This window comes from Scyliorhinus canicula, chromosome 1, assembly GCF_902713615.1.
Source record: "Scyliorhinus canicula chromosome 1, sScyCan1.1, whole genome shotgun sequence".
NCBI classification, from domain to species: domain Eukaryota; kingdom Metazoa; phylum Chordata; class Chondrichthyes; order Carcharhiniformes; family Scyliorhinidae; genus Scyliorhinus; species Scyliorhinus canicula.
Window position 1 is genome coordinate 282,115,397 of NC_052146.1, and position 18,043 is coordinate 282,133,439.

Below are 18,043 nucleotides of genomic sequence, written 5' to 3' on the forward strand. Positions count from 1 at the left end.
GGGATTCATGTCGCATTACATCCACCCCCCACCATCTGGCCTGGACTTGCAAAAGCGTACCAACTGTCCTGGCTTGAGACAATTCACAACTCTTTAACCTGGGATCACCCCCTATCTCTGCATCTGTAATGATTTGATTATCTGCAAATGCTCGCATTCCAAGCATTTTCTGGCATCTCTGACTTTGTCTACATAAATGTTTCTGGAACATACCTCTCCATTCACCTGAGGAAGGAGCAGTGCTCCGAAAGCTCGTGTTTGAAACAAACCTGTTGGACTTTAACCTGGTGTTGTAAGACTTCTTACTGTGCTCACATGGAAAGAGTTCTTTAGCCACTGTCATGAGAATGTCACTTTAATAAATGTTTGGCTGCTCCGGTTACTGCAGTGATGTCAGAGTGTGGGTGGAGCGGAGCTCTGGCTCGGCTTTTTAGGTTCACTTTGAGAAAAGCTTGGGTGTGTCTGTTTTTTTGGTTTCATTTCAGTGTTGGAGCTGAAGCCAGACAAAGCAGGTGTACTGCTGTTCTCTCTGCCGTCAAAAGACTATCTCTTGATCATTTGGTAAATTCAGAATTATAAATATTCTCAGTAGTGAATGTAAACCTAATGTGCTTCTGTTAAAATGTATTTCTTTTGTCTTCTGGACGTTGCTTGGGAATTTATTAAGGATTACTTAGTGTTGTATTCTTTGGGGGTTGTATTTGAATTGATGGTTGCCAAGATGTTCACTGTATGTTTTAAAAAAGGTTAACTTGAGTTCATAGAACAAACATTGTTTTGCTTTAAAAAATACTTCTAGAATTCGGCTGTACCACACCTGTACAACGGGCCGTGAGCTCCCCATACCACAATCTATTAAAAGTTGTGGTCAGATGAATTCCATGCTACACTTTGGGGTTCTCTAAATCCTGGCCCATAACACCACCAGTACACTTAGGCTAATGTTAAAAGGGCCATCAGGGAGAATACTAAAGGATGGATTATCTCAAATGCAAATTTGGACAAAATCTTCAAAAAAGGTGTAAATTTGTACACATTAGAGGTAAGGTTAAGGGGGGGGTTGTTGGGTTACAGGTATAGGGTGGATACGTGGGTTTGAGTAGGGTGATCATGGCTTGGCACAACATTGAGGGCCGAAGGGCCTGTTCTGTGCTGTACTGTTCTATGTTCTATGTTCTATAAATGAATATCATGGAATAAAGATGGAATATGTCCAGAGAGATAGATAATGGGCAGGACTTTTCAGCCAGGCCCACTTGGCCACTGGATCTTTACTTGGTCCCCATCTGTGGCGATCTTGCGGCAGGCACAGCTGGAAAACCCAGCCCAATACCTCAAAGAATATTGGCCAGTTAAAACAGCTAGCAGTGAAAATGCTGATCTGAAAATAAGCATGGACGGAGGCCAAAGGATGACTAGGTTAGTGCTTCCACTCTTGATTCAGCTCATTGGCTGTTAACACCCTTGCCGCATTTACCTACAGATGCAAGTTCTCAAACCACTTTTCCATCCTTATAATCCGTAAAGTTGAGCTCATGCAAAGGCTCACTGTAATATTAGACATAGGATGAAAACTAACATCTTTTTCTTGGCACGATTAACCATCCTGTCCTTGGCCCAATCATCTTCAGCTGCATCATAAGGTCAGAAGTGGGCAGGGATGTTCACTGATGATTGCACGATGCTCAGAACCATTCACGGCTTGCTCCTCAGATACTGAAGCAGTTCATATCCAAATGCAGCAAGTCCTGGACCAACAAGTGGCAAGTATCATTCATGCCACACAAGTGCCAGGCAATGACCATCTCTGACAAAAGAATTGAACCATCACCTTTTCACGTTCAGTGGAATCTCTCCGTATCAACATCCTGGGAGTTACTATTGAACTGGACTAGCCATATAAATACTGTGGCTACAATGGGAGATTGGAAAGGTTGTAGCAATAAACCCTCCTGACCCCCAAAGCTTGTCCACCATTTACAAAGGCACAATTTAGGAGTGTAATGGAATACTCGCCACTTGCCTGGATGACTGCAGCTCCAACAGCACTCCATCATCCAGGATAAAGAAGCCCGCCCGCTTGCTATCCCTTCCACAAACATTCACTGCCTCCATGACTGACACACACAAGCAGCAGTGTGTACCCTTTACAAGATGCATTGCTGGATCTCATCAAGGTTCCTTAGGCAACAACCTCTAAACTCACAACCACTACCATCCTGAAGGATAAGAGCAGTAGACACAAGTGATCACCACCAGCTGGGAAGTTGCCTGCAAGTCACTCACCGTCCTGACTTGGAACTAGATCATCCCTGGGTCAAAATGCTGAAACTCCCTCATTAACAGCACTATGGGTGTATGGACACTACATGGATTGCAGCATCACCTTCTCAATGGCAATAAATGCTGGCCTAGCCAGCGACACCCACATCCAGTCAATAAAAACAGAGACTGCCAAGTTAGTTGACCAAAATATGGGGTCATGGTCTCGATTACGACATTGAAGATTAGTCAGGACAATGGGGGAAACACGAACAAGCAGATGGGGTGGCAGCATCCAGAGTGTGGTGTTAATAACAGATACAGCGCCAAAGCAGATGCAGATTACCTATTGGATCACAGTACCCATCTGGGATGATCCAAGTTTCCTTGTTCCTTTGAAATGCCAGGCAGGAAACAGTTAAAGCTCAGGAATAGTCAAGCAAACAGGATGGCCATTACCTGTTAACCAGACGTGCCAACAACAGTTGCAAATGTTTCAGGAGATGTTATTAGGTCTAATTGACTCTCAAGGGGACAAGAATAGAGCTTGCAGCTGCCTTGTTACTTGGGCTTAAAAGCAGAGGTAAATTTACAATTCAGGTCTCAGATTCAATACTAGGAGTCATGCTGAGAGCGTGGAGTCAAGACAATAGTGGAAGGCATAGCTTGACAGGGAGGTACGGTGGCACAATGGTTTGCACTGCTGCGCATACTGACAGGGATCAGAACTCAATTCTGGTCATGGGTAACTGTGTGCGTATTGGTGTGGAGTTGGCACTTTCTGCCAGTGTCTGTGTGGATTTCCTCAGGGGGGGCCATGATGTGCAGGTTTGGAGGGGGGGGGGGGGGTTTACACAGATAGGCCGGGGGAAATTGGCTCAAGTAGGGTGGAAAATAGGCCAAAGTAGGGTGCGAGGGACAATGCTGACGCAATGGGCTGAATGGCCTTCTTCTGCACGGATTCTATGAACTGGCAAATAAGGCACTGGGCCTCACCCAATACAAAAGTTGATAATATCAATTCTTGCCCTATTCTAATTATTGATCTTCTACTTATTGATAAAATAGCCATTATAGTGATCATAGAATTTACAGTGCAGAAGGAGGTCATTCAGCCCACTGAGTCTCCACCGGCCCTTACAAAGAGCACCCTACTGAAGCCTACATATCTACCCTATCCCTGTAACCCAATAACCCCCACTTAAATTGCCCTTAGCGTCCAAAAAATGTATCATGGCCAATCCACCTAACCCGCACTTCTTTGGACTATGGGAGGAAACCGGAGAAAACCCACGCAGACACGGGGAGAATGTGCAGACTCCGCACAGACAGACAGTGCCCCAAGCCAGGAATCGAACCTGGGACCCTGGAGCTGTGAAGAAATTGTGCTAACCACTGTGCTACCGTGCTGCCCCTGGTGATGCCTGGTTCAAACCATTCAAACTTTTATCTTTGCTGCCAATTACAAAGCACAAGGAGGCTGATCTTGGAAAAATCAATGAGAGTTTCAGGATTGGTCAGCAAGTCAGTTTGAAAAAGGCAACCCTTCAGGAAGTGTAGAGACTTGTCACCTTTTAGTAATTGGAGTGTGGCCAAGAGATGGTTTCTGCAACCACGTCTAATGATGGCGAAGAAAGCTCTACTGAGAAGATCTGCGTGCCCAATCCGATATCCGTTCTTGCGAGATGAGTAGGAAAAAGCAAGTATACCAAAAGATTCATCAGAAGCAGGTGGATGAGGAGATAAAACTTGAACCAGGTAAAATCCTACAGGAATGGACTAAGCCACAGGTTGTTACTGCCACAGGATTGATAGAGAGGGAGCACAGTTAATACCAGGCCTTTGACTCCATACAAATGTTGTAAAAAGTGTCTCTTCAAAATCCTTTGGCCAAGTGGGTTAGAAAAAAGGTAAGAGCTACATGCCTACAGCGAAGAATTAAAATTGCTGTCCGAAACTGTTTTTTCTATTTTTAATTTAAAAAAGAGGAAGAGGCTGTTTGATTCAATGCTCAGTTTCAAAGCACGTGAGGGAGTTTGCTGCTAGCTACGTGATCCTAAAAAGTTAACAGTTGATTTAATTATGGCAAAACAATTCGGTGCATACCCAATCAGGTTCATATTGAACACTGTTTATACATCACAGAAGATCCTTTGCAGGTCACTCTTCTTGAAAGTGTATCAGTCAGTTCAGATGGCGGGATGGTGAAATTTGAGAGTAGTCAGTTGGCATTGTATGGACCAGGTAGCCGGAGTCTTCCTTTCAACCACCACAGAAACAAATTATCTGCTGATTATCACATTGTTGCTGAGTTTTGTACTTGGAACAGAGAGGGATGGTACTTTGTAGAAATCGGAAGTCTCAGTTACAGAACAGACTATTGAGCCAATGGCAGCTCTCTGTACTGCTATACATCAGTTCCATTCCCCTGCTCAATTTTATTTCCCTCCAGCGCCCATTCAATTTCCTTTCTAAAATCCATCGTTGCCAATTCTACCACCTTTGTGTGCAGGAAGTTCCAAATCAATGCCACTCACTGGGTAATGTTCTTCCTCACATCCTCCCCCCCCCCCCCCCCCCGCATCTCTTATCCAAAATCTTAGTCCCCCTTGTCCTTGGGACCATCGACAATTTTATTTTATTAAATAATTTACGGGATGTGGACTTTGTTGGCTAGATCAGCATTGATTGTGCATCCCGAGTTGCCCTGGAGAAGGTGGTGACCTGCCTTCTTGAACAGCTGCAGTCCTGGACGGGTGTAGATACACTCATAGTGCTGCTAGGGAGGGAATGCCAGGATTTTGATCCCGACAGTGACAGTGAAGGAATATATCCAAGTCAGGATGGGGAGGGACCTGGGAGGGGAACCGCCAGGTAGTGGTTTTTCCAGATATCTGCTGCTCTGGTCCTTCGAGATGATAGCGGTTGTGTGGTTCGAAGGTGCAGCCTAAAGAGGCTTGGTATTCCTGAGCACATCTTGTAGATGGCACACATGACAGCCACTGTTAGTCTGTGATGGAGGGAGTAACAATCAGTGGGCTTCTTGTTTTGGGATGGTGTCAAGCGGTTGTTGAAGCTGTGCTCATCCAGGCAAGTGGAGAGTATTCCATTACAGCCCTGATTTATGCCTTGGAGAGAGTTGGCAGACCTTAAAATGGGTCAGGTGGCGAGTTATTCACTGCAGGATTCCAAGCCTTTGACCTGCTCTGGTAGCTACAGAATTTATACGGCTCTGAGCACCGAAGAACAGCATCTAAAACAGTTTCAAACATCAATTTTATTTCAGCACTAAGCTTGTAGCTCACCCAGTTCAGTTTCCGTTCAATGGTAAACCCCAGGATGTTGATAGTGGGGGATGTGTTTTAATGTTAAAGGGGCCATGGTTACATACTCTCTTGTTGGAGACCATCGTTGCATTGAACTTGTGTGGCACGAATGTTACTTGGGTCAGCCCAAGCCTGGAAATTGTCCAGGTCTTGCAGCCTGCTTCAGTATTTGAGTCAGTCATCGCAAACGGTGCTGAAAATTGAGATGTCATCCACAAACCTTATGATGCTTCTAACCTTATGATGGAGGGAAGGTCATTGATGAAGCAGCTGAACGTACTCGTGTCTGGGACACAACCCTGAGGAACTCCTACAGTCATGTCCTGGAGCTGATATGATTGACCTTCAACCGCCACAATAATCTTCCTTTGTGCCAGGTATGACTCAAAGCAGTGGAGGATTTTCCCCCTGAATCCCATTGACTTGAGTTTTGCTAGGGCTCCTTGATGCCATACTCGATCAAATGCTGCCTTGACGTCAAGCACAGTCACTCTTACATCACCTCTGGCATTCAGCTCTTTCTAAATGGCATCCCAATCTCAAGAGGCCCCGAAAAAAATCCCCCCCCCCCCCCCCCCCCAGACTGAACGCAACATGGGAGGGTTCCCCTGTCCTTCTCCGCACCCTCCAACACCCATGGCAGGCAACCCCGTCCCAATCATTCAGAAAATGGTGATGCCAGGATTCCAGGCTGGCACTGCCAGGATGCCCAGGTGGCACCAGCACATCACTCTGCCCGAAGGACATGCAGCTGGGGGCCTCCAATCCCCTTGGGGACCCCCCATGAGTACTGTTCTGTCTGGTCCCTGTTGGTGGGTACCAGTACCAAACTGTCCAGAGTCCCCGAGGTGAATGGATTGAATCCCAAAGCGTCAGATACCTCAGGAATCTGCACATTAGAGCAAGGCTTACTGCCGCGCTCTAATATTCAGATTCGCCAAAAAATAATCTTGCCCATTGTGGGCAGGATTCCTCTTGCAATGTCTCACGATGATGCGTCGAGTCTCACGAGGCATTGCGAGCCAGGTAAATCCTTTTCACCAGCTATGCTGGGCCACGGCGAGCTGTTTTTCTGGTGCTGCATGGCAAGAAGATTGTGCCCATTATTTCTGAAGTGTCAGATCCAGGGGATTTATAGTCCCATTAAGTTCTCTGGTACTTAAAAAAATAACCTGCAGTCCTCATTTACACTTGGTCCTTGAATCTCTTATTTCTGGATTTAAAAAAATATTTTCCTTATATTCTTGGGTAATAAATTCTCATGGCTCCGCTTGTAATGGAGTAGTTATTGCTAATCTTCTCCCTTTTTACATACCTGTAGAAACTTCCTTTTTACATATTGACATGATATGCAAACATGCAACCAATGAACACTCAGAATAGGACAACCAATGGGCAGTCAGGACACTCAGAGGTGGCATCACCACTAGGGGGCATGACATAAACACTATAAAAGGGATGAGGCACTCACACCCTGCCTCTTTCCACAGACAGACATCTAGAGAGTTATACAGGGTTGATCAGCAGCATCACACCCCAGCACATGGCTTAGAGCAAGCTGGCCGGTTAGACGGAGTTACTACAGTTGGTTTAGCAGAGAGTTGAACTCATTTGAGAACTGTGTAAATAGTTCAATAGACACTTTGAACTCATTTCAGAGTCTGGAGCATCCTTTAGTTAAGACTGCATTAAGTAGCAGCCTGTGTTATCTGAAGCAGCATAACACAACACATACCTGTAGAAACCTCCATTTTACATACCTGTAGAAATAGTCACTTTTTATATTTATTACCAGTCTACTTTAATTCTATTTTCCTTTCCAAAATCTTTTTCATGGTCCTTCTTTGCAGAGTTCTAAAATGGTCCCAATCCTCAGGTTTACCTTACTTTTGGCAAGGAACAGTGTGCTTGGGTTAAGAATAAGATACAAGGTATAACTTGCCGAAAAGAAGATATTTAGTTCAATGCGAAATCTTGAACTGTCATTTATTCAGCTGCATCAGTCTCAACAAGGATTTTAATGTTGTGCTACAACAAAAAAAGGGGGACTCGATTAACTAATTAAAAATCAAATCCTCATTAAAAAAAGACAACCCAAGAGAGATTGACCGATCAAGCAGGTGTCCACACTATGGGGCTCCTGGAGCTCAGAACAAACACCCTACCTACTAACCACCAGCAATAACCACCTAAAAACATGCATGTCACAGCCAGTACAAACACAATGATTTGGTTCTCCTGCAAAACATTTTACAATGGCTTCATAAGCACTTGGGCGAGGGAATGATCAGTTCATTCTGCACTTAGTGCTTGAACAGCGAGGTAGATAAAGAAATCTGTTCTACAAAGTCGAACCACACCGGAGACATTCATAGCAACACCAATCCCCAATTTGATTTGGCTCCGATTAGTCTTCAGCTGAAATCTAAACTAGACCTAGGAAAGGAATTTAAACTGAGAAATGCACTAACGTTTTTAAATTTACAGCATTTAAACAATGTGGATACCAATATTAATCATTTGTAATTAATTGGGCTTCAACTATACAAACAAACATAGTTTTATTTTTTGTCCATCTGTGTGGGCTGCCAGTGTTGGTTGGAGTCCACCCATGCACTTCTCGATTAAAGTGGTATTTGAGGCAACGCTGTGGGACAGTTCCCATAAATGTGATGCACCAGCCACCTGGTGTGCAAGGCAAGTGGGGGCGGGAAGAAATGGAGACTTTCCAGCCACTAAACCTGTGATAAGATTCAGGAAGAAGTCTCGCAATACCAGGTTAAAGTCCCAACAGGTTTATTTAATAATAATCTTTATTAGTGTCACAAGTAGGCTTACCTGCAATTAAGTTACTGTGAAAATCCCCTAGTCGCCACACTAAGGTGCCTGTTCGGGTACACGGAAGGAGAATTCAGAATGTCCAATTCACCTAACAGCACGTCTCTCGGGACTTGTGGGAAGAAACCAGAGCACTGGGAGAAGGTGCAGAATCTGCACAGTGACCCAAGCCGGGAATCGAACCCAGGTCCCTGGCGTTGTGAAGCAACAGTGGTGACCACTGTGCTACCGTGCCACCCCTCACAAGCTTTCAGAACACTGCTTCTTCATCAGGTGAAGTGGAGGCAGGTTCACAAACGGCATATACAGGCAGAGACACAATTGTAAGATAATTACAGATTGGAATGTGAAGAATGGTTGGAATGCCAGTCTTTACAAGTACAAACAAACAGCATGGGTGGAGCGAGGGATAATTACAGGTAATCGAGGTGTGAATTGTCTCAAGCCAGGACAGTTAGTAGGATTCTGCAAACCCTGGCCGTATGGTGGGGGGTTACATGTGACATGAACCCGAGATCACGGTTGAGGCCGTCCTCATATGTGCCTTTAAATGTATTTTACTCACAGTTGGTAGGGTGGAGGCCAGCCCTCAGGCCTAGAGACCAATTGAGCCCTTTAAGAGAATAATTTATGGACCTCTCCCACTGCTTCTGGTCCTCCACCACATGGGGGTAAGAGTGGGAGACATGCCTGGTCAGCTATGCTGGATGTACAGGCTGTAAAAGTCCTGGCGACATACTAGCAACCTGTTCCAGGACAAAAGACCTTGCAATGGGACGATCCTGCCACCACATGGTGGATGTTCGTGTTGTTGCTCACGGGCTCTGGCTGTCTCAGAGGCTGCATCCCAAGAGAGCGGGAAAACTAATGCCCTCTGGCTTTATAGTGGCCATGTCCTGTGTGTCAATTGGTCATTCAGTGTGTCAGTCAGTGTCTGTCTGTACACCATCATATACTTGTATGTATATTATGACAATTGTTACTTGTTACTTATAAAATGCAGAGCAACAAACTACAAGCACTTTGCCGCACTGGGAGGAAACAGGTTCGAGCACAACCCCATGCTAATTCACAGAGGCATGCTACCCATCTCCACACCCAGGTTGTTTACCTCTTCGAGTGAAAATGTATGGGTATGTACATTCTTAGCGGATAGGAAACCTGAACTTGCTGAGGTGCTGAACGATGACATGTTCTTGGGCTAAAGACATTGAGCCAAATAAATTAACTATGGAAGGTGGAAGAACTGAAACTCGTGCGCTAATCTGCCACATCAATTAGCCACCGAGCTCCCACTCTGATCTCTGCCCTTGGCCTGCTCCAATGGAACTCAGGAAGCTGCACCCTCCTGGACATTATATAGCCTTCTGGATTCAACATGGAATTCAACAATTTTAGATCATAATATTTGCTCCCATTTCTGCTGTCTGTATTTTTGCTGGTTTGGTTTTGGCTTCTTTCTTTCTATTCCTTCTCTTTGCATACAGATGGTTGCTATTTCAACAGCTTTCAAACAGAGGGAGCCACCCACGGTCCTCTGGGTCTGTGGCCACACTACACCGACAGATGGTTGCTTTACACCATTCACAACTCAACCCATTACCACTTTTTTGTCATTTAATCTGTCCTTCCCTCCGCCTTACCATGGACTTTCCCTTCTTTTCGTCCTCCCACTCCGCAGTCACTGACCAGAAATGTTTCCCTTCATAGATGCTGCCCGACCAGGTTGAGTATTTCCAGCATTTGTTTTTAATTTCTGATTTTCAGCTTCTGCAGTATTTTGCTTTTGTATTTATACTAAAAACCCTTGAAAAAGGTTCAACAACAACAGGAAGAAGTGACATTTCTCAGTGTGCCCCCCTCCCCTGCTGATCAAACTCAATAAATATACAAGTTATTCAACGGCTATCCCTACTGGTGCCTGAAACAATCTGGGCTGAATGAGTTATCAAAGCAGCACACCTACATCCCAGTGCTGTCCAAGGTGATGCTGCTCTCAAAAACCTTTTATGTGGTGCAAGTCCAGTGAGTGTTTCTGGAGCAGCTGCAAGAACTGACCATTGGAGGTGATAAGTGCAAGGACTGGGCCTCTGACTTACTCTGCCATCATTTAGGCCAAGTTGTACATTTATAGAATATTGCTGCAACACAGGAGGCAATTGGGTCCATCATCTCCATGCCAATTCTCTGCAAAAGCAGATTAACTGGATCCACTCCTTCACATCCTCCACATTGCCTGCCTGCCTGTGAATGTAGGAGTGTTGATCCACATTGCCTGCCTGTGAATGTAGGAGTGTTGATCCACATTGCCTGTGAATGTAGGAGTGTTGATCCACATTGCCTGTGAATGTAGGAGGGCTGATCAGTACTTTTGCAGATGATACAAAAATTGGTATGGTCGTAAATAGTGAGGAGGATATTATTCGATTACATGAGGATATAAGCAGGCTGATCAGTGGCAAATGGAATTCAATCTGGATAAGTGTGAGGTGATGCACTTGGGCAGGATAAACAAGGCAAAGGAATACTTAATAAATAGCAGGGCCCTGGAAGCACTGAGGATCAGAGGGATCTTGGTGGGCATGTACACCGTCTTGTGTTCTGTGATCCCACCATTGTAATGATGTACATGGAACATCTAGTTGGGTTATCTAGAACGATTATTTATTAGCAAACATGTGGAAAGATAACTAACAGGTTACTAGACAAACAAAGTTACTAAATGAATTTGGTGAACTCTTCTGGAGCGACTCTCGAGTGCGACTATCCTGTTGTACGTCTTACTACCAACTGGCAGGTATCTCCGGTCACATAATGCATGTCTGGTGCCACCAGCTGGTTGGAGGTTGCATAGCTAACTAGCTACAGAACTGTCCAGAAGCATATTACCACACACACCAGTCCCTCAAGGTAGCAGAGCAGGTGGATACAGTGGTTAAGGCAACTTATGGTATGCTTGCCTTTATTAGCCGAGGCATAGGGTTTAAGAGTAGGGAGGCTAGGCTGAAACTGCATGATACATTGGTTAGACCACAGCTAGTGTGCAGCTCTGAAATCCACATTATAGAAGGGATGTGTTAAAACTGGAAAGGGTTCAGAGGAGATTTACCAGGATGTTGCGTGGGCTCGAGAGAATTAGTTAAGAGAGATTGGATAGACTAGGGTTATTTTTTTTGGAGCAGAGCAGACTGAGGGGAGGGGTGGGGGAGGAAAAGAGACAGGATTGAGATGTATAAAATTATGAGGGGCATAGCTAGAGTAGACAGGAAGAAACATTTCCCCTTGGTGGAGGGTTTAGAGGGGAAACAAAATACCCAGGAGGGTGGTGGGAGTTTGGAACTCGCTGCCTGAAAGGGTGGTGTAGGCAGAGACCCTCGTAAAGTAAAGTATTTTAGATGTGCACGTGCTGGAAAATGGGATTAGAATAGTTTGGTGGTTTATTTTGACCATCACAGATACAATGGGCCGAATGGCCTTTTCTGTGCTGTGGACCTCCATGACTCAATAATTCAATGATCTTGAGATTCAAAGTGCACTTGAAGATCGGCATCCCAACACACACGACAACTTGAATATTTTAGTAGTTGTACGAAGCACACATGTGACACCTAGTGTCCTGTTGCTTACATTACAACCATTTTGTTGCGGAATTGCCTCACGTTTGTAAGCATTCCCGACTACCTTTCTGAACAGGTTCGTTCTTCAAAATCAAACTTAAATTGCTAGTAGTTTGAAATCAAAGGTGCAGTTCACAATTCAATTCAGCAGCTTATCCATTCAGCTCCCCCTTTCCTTCATCACAGCATGTACAATTTATATCAGAAGTGCTCAATCATATTCAGAACTAAATAGTTATAGGAAAAACTCACCACACCCCAAGACAAAATATGCAATACTACAAGAGACATTACCCACCAGTATCATCCATGATTTTGCCACAAGCCCAGCAGCACAAAGAATAATTAAATGAAAGAAAAAAAAAATCAAAGTATTTGGTAATTCATATAATCGACTCAATCCTGTTCTTTATACAATTCCCCGACGAGCTACAGAGCATTCATAGTCACTAACACTATCTATCTTTTAGAAAAATGCGATGGCTATAAACTGTTTTCTATGGACTACAGGTTCAGCCCCCACACATGCAACGTAATCAACCGGAATTGGTGGGGTGGGGGGGGGGGAATCATGAGATGGGCAAGGCAGACAAAGTAGTGTACTGGGAGGGGAGCAAGCGAAGGATATACCAGGACCCGAGTTCGCCAAGCAGTGGTTGAGCTACAACCAGATGAAGACTGCCTTCTACAAGGAGTGGGTGAAGCTTGGGGTGCTGCACCCAGCTCACCTGTGGGTCATCATCAGCATCAGGGGCTTTAATTTTGATATGTCGGAGGAGGCGAGGGAGTTTATGGAGACCGTGGACTGTGTGGATTCTGAACTGTGGAGATGTTAAATGTGGGTTTACAGAATAGGTGAATTGATGAATTTAAGGAGAATGGGAGTGGAGAGGGTGAGTACGCTTTCTTTTATGTTTGGGTTTAAGGGCGTGGGGGGGGTGGTGAAGAGTGGATTTGGGGAAGGCGGGTAGACAGAGACCCTGGATGGGGGCCACGATGCTAGTTGTTTGCCTAATTAACGGGAGTGAAGTGGGGGGGGGGGTCGACAGGAGGAGGGAGAGTGGGGGTGGGGGTAGATGGGTTGCAGACGTGGGTAAAGCTGGCGTAGCGCAGTTGATTAAGAACGGATGGCGGCGGACATCTTGGGGAAGGCCCGGATGAGTGTGGGCATGGACCGGTGGAACTGGGTAATGGAGGGATATGGCTGACTGGCAAGGAAAGAGGGTGGGGAGCCCCTCCAATCCGGTTGATTATGTCGAATGTGCGGGGGCTGAATGGGTCGGTTAAGTGGTTGCGCAAGAGTTTGAAGGTGGACATCGTGTTTCTTCAGGTGACACACCTGAAGCTGGGGGATCAGGTGTTCCACTGGAGGTTGGATAAAATGATGAGGGGGTGGTGGTGCTGGTTAACAAGAGGGTGACCTTCGAGGTCGGCAGTGTTGTGTTAATCACCCTGGGGTAACATGGACTGCAACTGGATGCAGTTGTACTTGAAAATAGACTCCAAACTTTGATGTTAGTTCAATACGCTTTATTGAACTTGTTCAGCAGTGCACACAGTTCACTGTGGGTTTGACACTCTACCAATCCAAGCGTGCTCACTATAACTAACTAGACCAGACTAGCTCTGAGCCGTGTGTAGAAGGTGCAACTGATATATACACCCTGACTGTCACTACAGTTGTCACCAGAAAGAGGCAGAGTGTTGATGCCTTGTGTGTTTTATACTGCCAGACCAGCTTCTAGTGTTCTGCCTGGTGATTGGTTGTGTTCTGTCCTGTGTGTTGATTGGCTGTACTGGGTGTCTGTCACTGCCCGTCTGTATCTCATTATGTGCATGAGTGCATATCATGACAGGCAGTATATCAGCTGACCCTGGGGACAAGTATGTGATGGTGAGCGTGGTGCAGGGGGAGGATCACTGGCCACAGTGAGGCTGGATGTGGGGTTTCTGGTGGACAATGGGGTCTTAGAGTGAGAGCGACCATTCGAAATAATGTGGAGCTGAATAATACAGGAGAGGTCATGGCCTCCACACTGTGGGAGGCACTGAAGGCAGTAATAAGGGGGAGAAATTTATTTTGTTATCGGGCACATAGGGAGAGTGGAACGGGAGGCCCCGAGGTTAATTGAGGACATCCTGAGGGTGGACCGGAAATATTCAAGTGGCCCCGTAGGAGGCGCTGCTAAAGGAGAGACACAGGCTGCAGATAGAGGTTGGACTGTTATCCATAGGGCAGCTGTGGAAGGCCAGTGGGGCAGTTTATGAGTATGTGGAAAAAGCAAGCAGGATATGGGTCATCAGTTGAGGAAGCAGGCGGCATGTGAGCAATTGGAAGGGCGAGGGATGAGAGAGGCATGGGGTGTTGGTGCTAGAGATGGTGAATGGGCTCTTTGAAGCCTTCTATCAACAGTTGTATGAATCAGAGCCTCCGACCAGGGAAGAGGGTATGAGGCGGTTCTGGCTGGGCTGGACTAGACCAAGAGTGGTGGAGAAGGAGCAGCTGCAGGGACTGGGGACCCCCGGTTGGGCTGAGAGAGGTGATGGACTGTGTGGGTTTGATGCAGGCAGGGAAGTCACTGGGTCCAGATGGGTTTTCTGAGGAGTTTGGGTCAGAGCTGTATATTGAGTTTGGGGGGGGGGGGGGGGGGGGGGGGGGGGGGGGGGGGGGGGGGGGGGGGGGGGGGGGGGGGGGGGGACTTTGGCAGGGTGTGTACAGACAGTGAACATGACCGTGCTGCCCAAGTTTCTGTTCGTATTTCAGAACCTTCCCATCTTTGTTCCCAATTTCTTTTATAGATAGGTGAATGGATGATTGATGTTTGTGTGGGTGGGGTAGACCATGCAGGTGAATAAGGTTTTCTACAAGGCAAATGGTTAGTACTGTTGCCTCATAGCACCAGGGACCCAGGTTCGATTCCAACCTCGAGTGACTGTCTGTGTGGAGTTTGCACTTTAGGGGTTTCCTCCGGGTGCTTTGGTTTTCTCCCACAGTCCAAAGATGTGCAGGTTAGGTGGATTGACCATGCTAAATTTCCCCTTAGTGCCCAAACATTGGATAGGAATAATGTGCTCCTTTGAAGGGGCGGCACAGACTAGATGGCCAAATAGCCTCTTTCTGCACAATAGGGATTCTACAATTCTGCAGCAGTACTTAGTAATTTTTTTTAAAGGCAAAAACCACCTCTCCTCAAAAGCCATTCTTCATTAATTGTAAATGCCAAGATATCAGTGACACATCAATTGGACCTACTCAATATCAACCTGCCCTATGCTGCACAAAGTCTCCTCTCTGAAACTTAGCGGCCATTCATAATCAGCAAGAATGTAAAGATGAAAAGGGAGCAAAGGATACATATTGTTACACACAAATCAAGTTTCACGTTGGGAATAAAACTAATTGGAGTGAGGGAGGGAGCAACAATGCCAAACCCTGTGCAAAAACCTGCCTCTTTCATTTTGCCAACATGCCCTCCTTTATCCTAAATCTGTGTAAGGAACTAATGGATTTCATCTTCAGTAAAATGGTGGCTCTTTGACCACCCCTCCCCCTCCTTGCTCCCATTCGTCTGATGGACAGATCTGATGTCTTCACACATCTTCTCTACTGAGCAGTACTACACTCCTGTATGCTTCACCAGAATCCTGTGTCTATGTATTTACGTAGTGTATTTATGTTTCCCCTATTATGTTCCCCCTATTATGTTCCCCCTATTCTGTATTTTATTTTTTTATGCACGGAAATGATCTGTTTGAGCTGCATGCATAACAATATTTTTCACTGTATGCTAAATCACTAGCTTTTAAAGCAGACCAAGGCAGGCCAGCAGCACGGTTCGATTCCCGTATCAGCCTGAATGTGGCGACTCGGGGCTTTTCACAGTAACTTCATTTGAAGCCTACTTGTGAGAATAAGCGATTTTCAATTCATTTCATATGTGACACTAAGCCAAACCAAAGAAATCAAGATACTTCATTCACTTTCAAGAGAGCCAACTGCAGGTACATTACATTCCTTGTACAATGAAAACAAACAGTACATAAACACAATCCTAAAACTAACTGCATATAGAAAAACAGGCACGTGTTCCAAAAATTAACTCATTTGCAGAATTAATTCATAATGTGAATAGCCATACCAAAATATTACTCCCAAAGAACTACTGAAAACTCAAATACTTTTTCTGCAAATTGGAAGTTTATAATCAAAAGAAAAAGTTTCTCCTTTGTCCCACAGCTTCAGATGGCAGTCAACAGTAGAACATAGAACAGTACAGCACAGAACAGGCCCTTCGGCCCTCGATGTTGTGCCGAGCAATGATCACCCTACTTAAACACACGTAACCCGTATACCCGTAACCCAACAATCCCCCCCATTAACCTTACACTACGGGCAATTTAGCATGGCCAATCCACCTAACCCGCACATCTTTGGACTGTGGGAGGAAACCGGAGCACCCGGAGGAAACCCACGCACACACGGGGAGGACGTGCAGTCTCCGCACAGACAGTGACCCAGCCAGGAATCGACCCTGGAGCTGTGAAGCATTGATGCTAACCACCATGCTACCGTGAGGCCCCTAGAGGAACCGGATCAGAGCAGTTACAGCTGTGCCATTCAAATCTCAAATCCTGGAGTTTGTTAGGCAGTGAGAAAGAAATATCTTAAAAAAGCTATATCCTGAATAAGTTTCATCACCCCATTTAAAGAAAATCCACAATTGAGTAAGGATCACAGTGTAAAATACTCTTATTCACCTTCTGCTGTTTATGGGTGGCAGGTTCAGCATGAGTGAGCTCTGGTGAGCATTCACAACACTCACCTCCAGACAAAATACAATAAATAACACTGAAAAGTTAAGGACTCATGAAATGAGATGGCAATGGCAATAAAGTACTTCAACTAACCTCACCTGGAACCTATTTATTGGAGCACTAGTACAATTAGGGAAAACACACACATTCCCAACTCCTGGTTGGGATGGTCTTTGAAATACCAAAACAAGCAGTAAGGAAAAAAAAACTTTAATGATGTATAGTACCTATAGTTGCAATTTTGATACAAGTCATATTTTCATTTGAACAAAATTGCCACAAGTAGTGTGCCACAGCAAATTATCTTACCTCAAGGCATGTAGAATTAAACTAATGGACCTTCTGACAAAAAGACATAACATGAACAGCAGAACATTGAACACTGCTTCATAACATTGCTTTACTTGATCATATTTTGTAGCTTTCTTACAGAGTAGAATTTGATAATTGCGTGAATATTAAAAGTAAATTTGTCACTTAAAAGCAAATGTACTGTTGAAAATATACTCACCTGCACATATTATCTACCACACATTTTCTCAACATGAATAAACTACCAACTAAACATACTATAGCTTAAGTGGCTCTTTTCATTAAAGAGAATCACTACTTGAGCAGTGAAACGTCACTGCAGTGGGCCTAAAGAGGAGCAACTGAGGTGAGGTTAGTTAAAATGGGATCTTTGGCAGAGGTGGGGCTATGCTGAGTAAGACTATTGAGAGGCGGGGCTGCAGTGGATTGAGGCTGCTCAAAGAGTCATTGGAGAAAATGCCTCAGATAGAATTAAGCCCTTTAAATGTGATTCTGCTTGTAACAGGATGTTACAAATGAATATTGAACTCAACGTCCAACAGAAACATGTTAATCCCTAGTTTCTTATGAGTGCACAACAGCAACATGTTTCAATCTTTATTCTAAACCTCTGAAATGTGTAGTCTTATCAGCGATGATTGTGTTGGAGACAACAGCAATTCTTGCAATAGTACTGGGTTTGCCGTTACATCTACACCATCACAATTTAATTTTGATCAATAAATCTGCCAGGTCCTTTCCATTTTAAGAGGATCTAATTTCATCCATATTGATTCCTGATGAGTAATCTTCCGCTTGTGAATAAAATCAATCCAATTTACAATACGCTATTAAAAGTATGCTTGACATAAAATAACTACACATTCTATTTAT

The 18,043-nt window shown here is 44.9% G+C and overlaps 1 protein-coding gene across 2 annotated transcripts in view; it reads right to left on the bottom strand.

The window, feature by feature from the left end:
- Positions 1–16,867, bottom strand: part of fmn2b (formin 2b) — a 499,858-nt gene extending 482,991 nt beyond the window's left edge. For both annotated transcript variants that reach the window (XM_038814212.1, XM_038814205.1), the window contains exon 1: positions 16,802–16,867. The gene's annotated coding sequence lies outside the window, so the exon portion shown is untranslated. The remainder of the gene's footprint in view (positions 1–16,801) is intronic.
- Between the last annotated feature and the right edge of the window lie 1,176 nt (positions 16,868–18,043).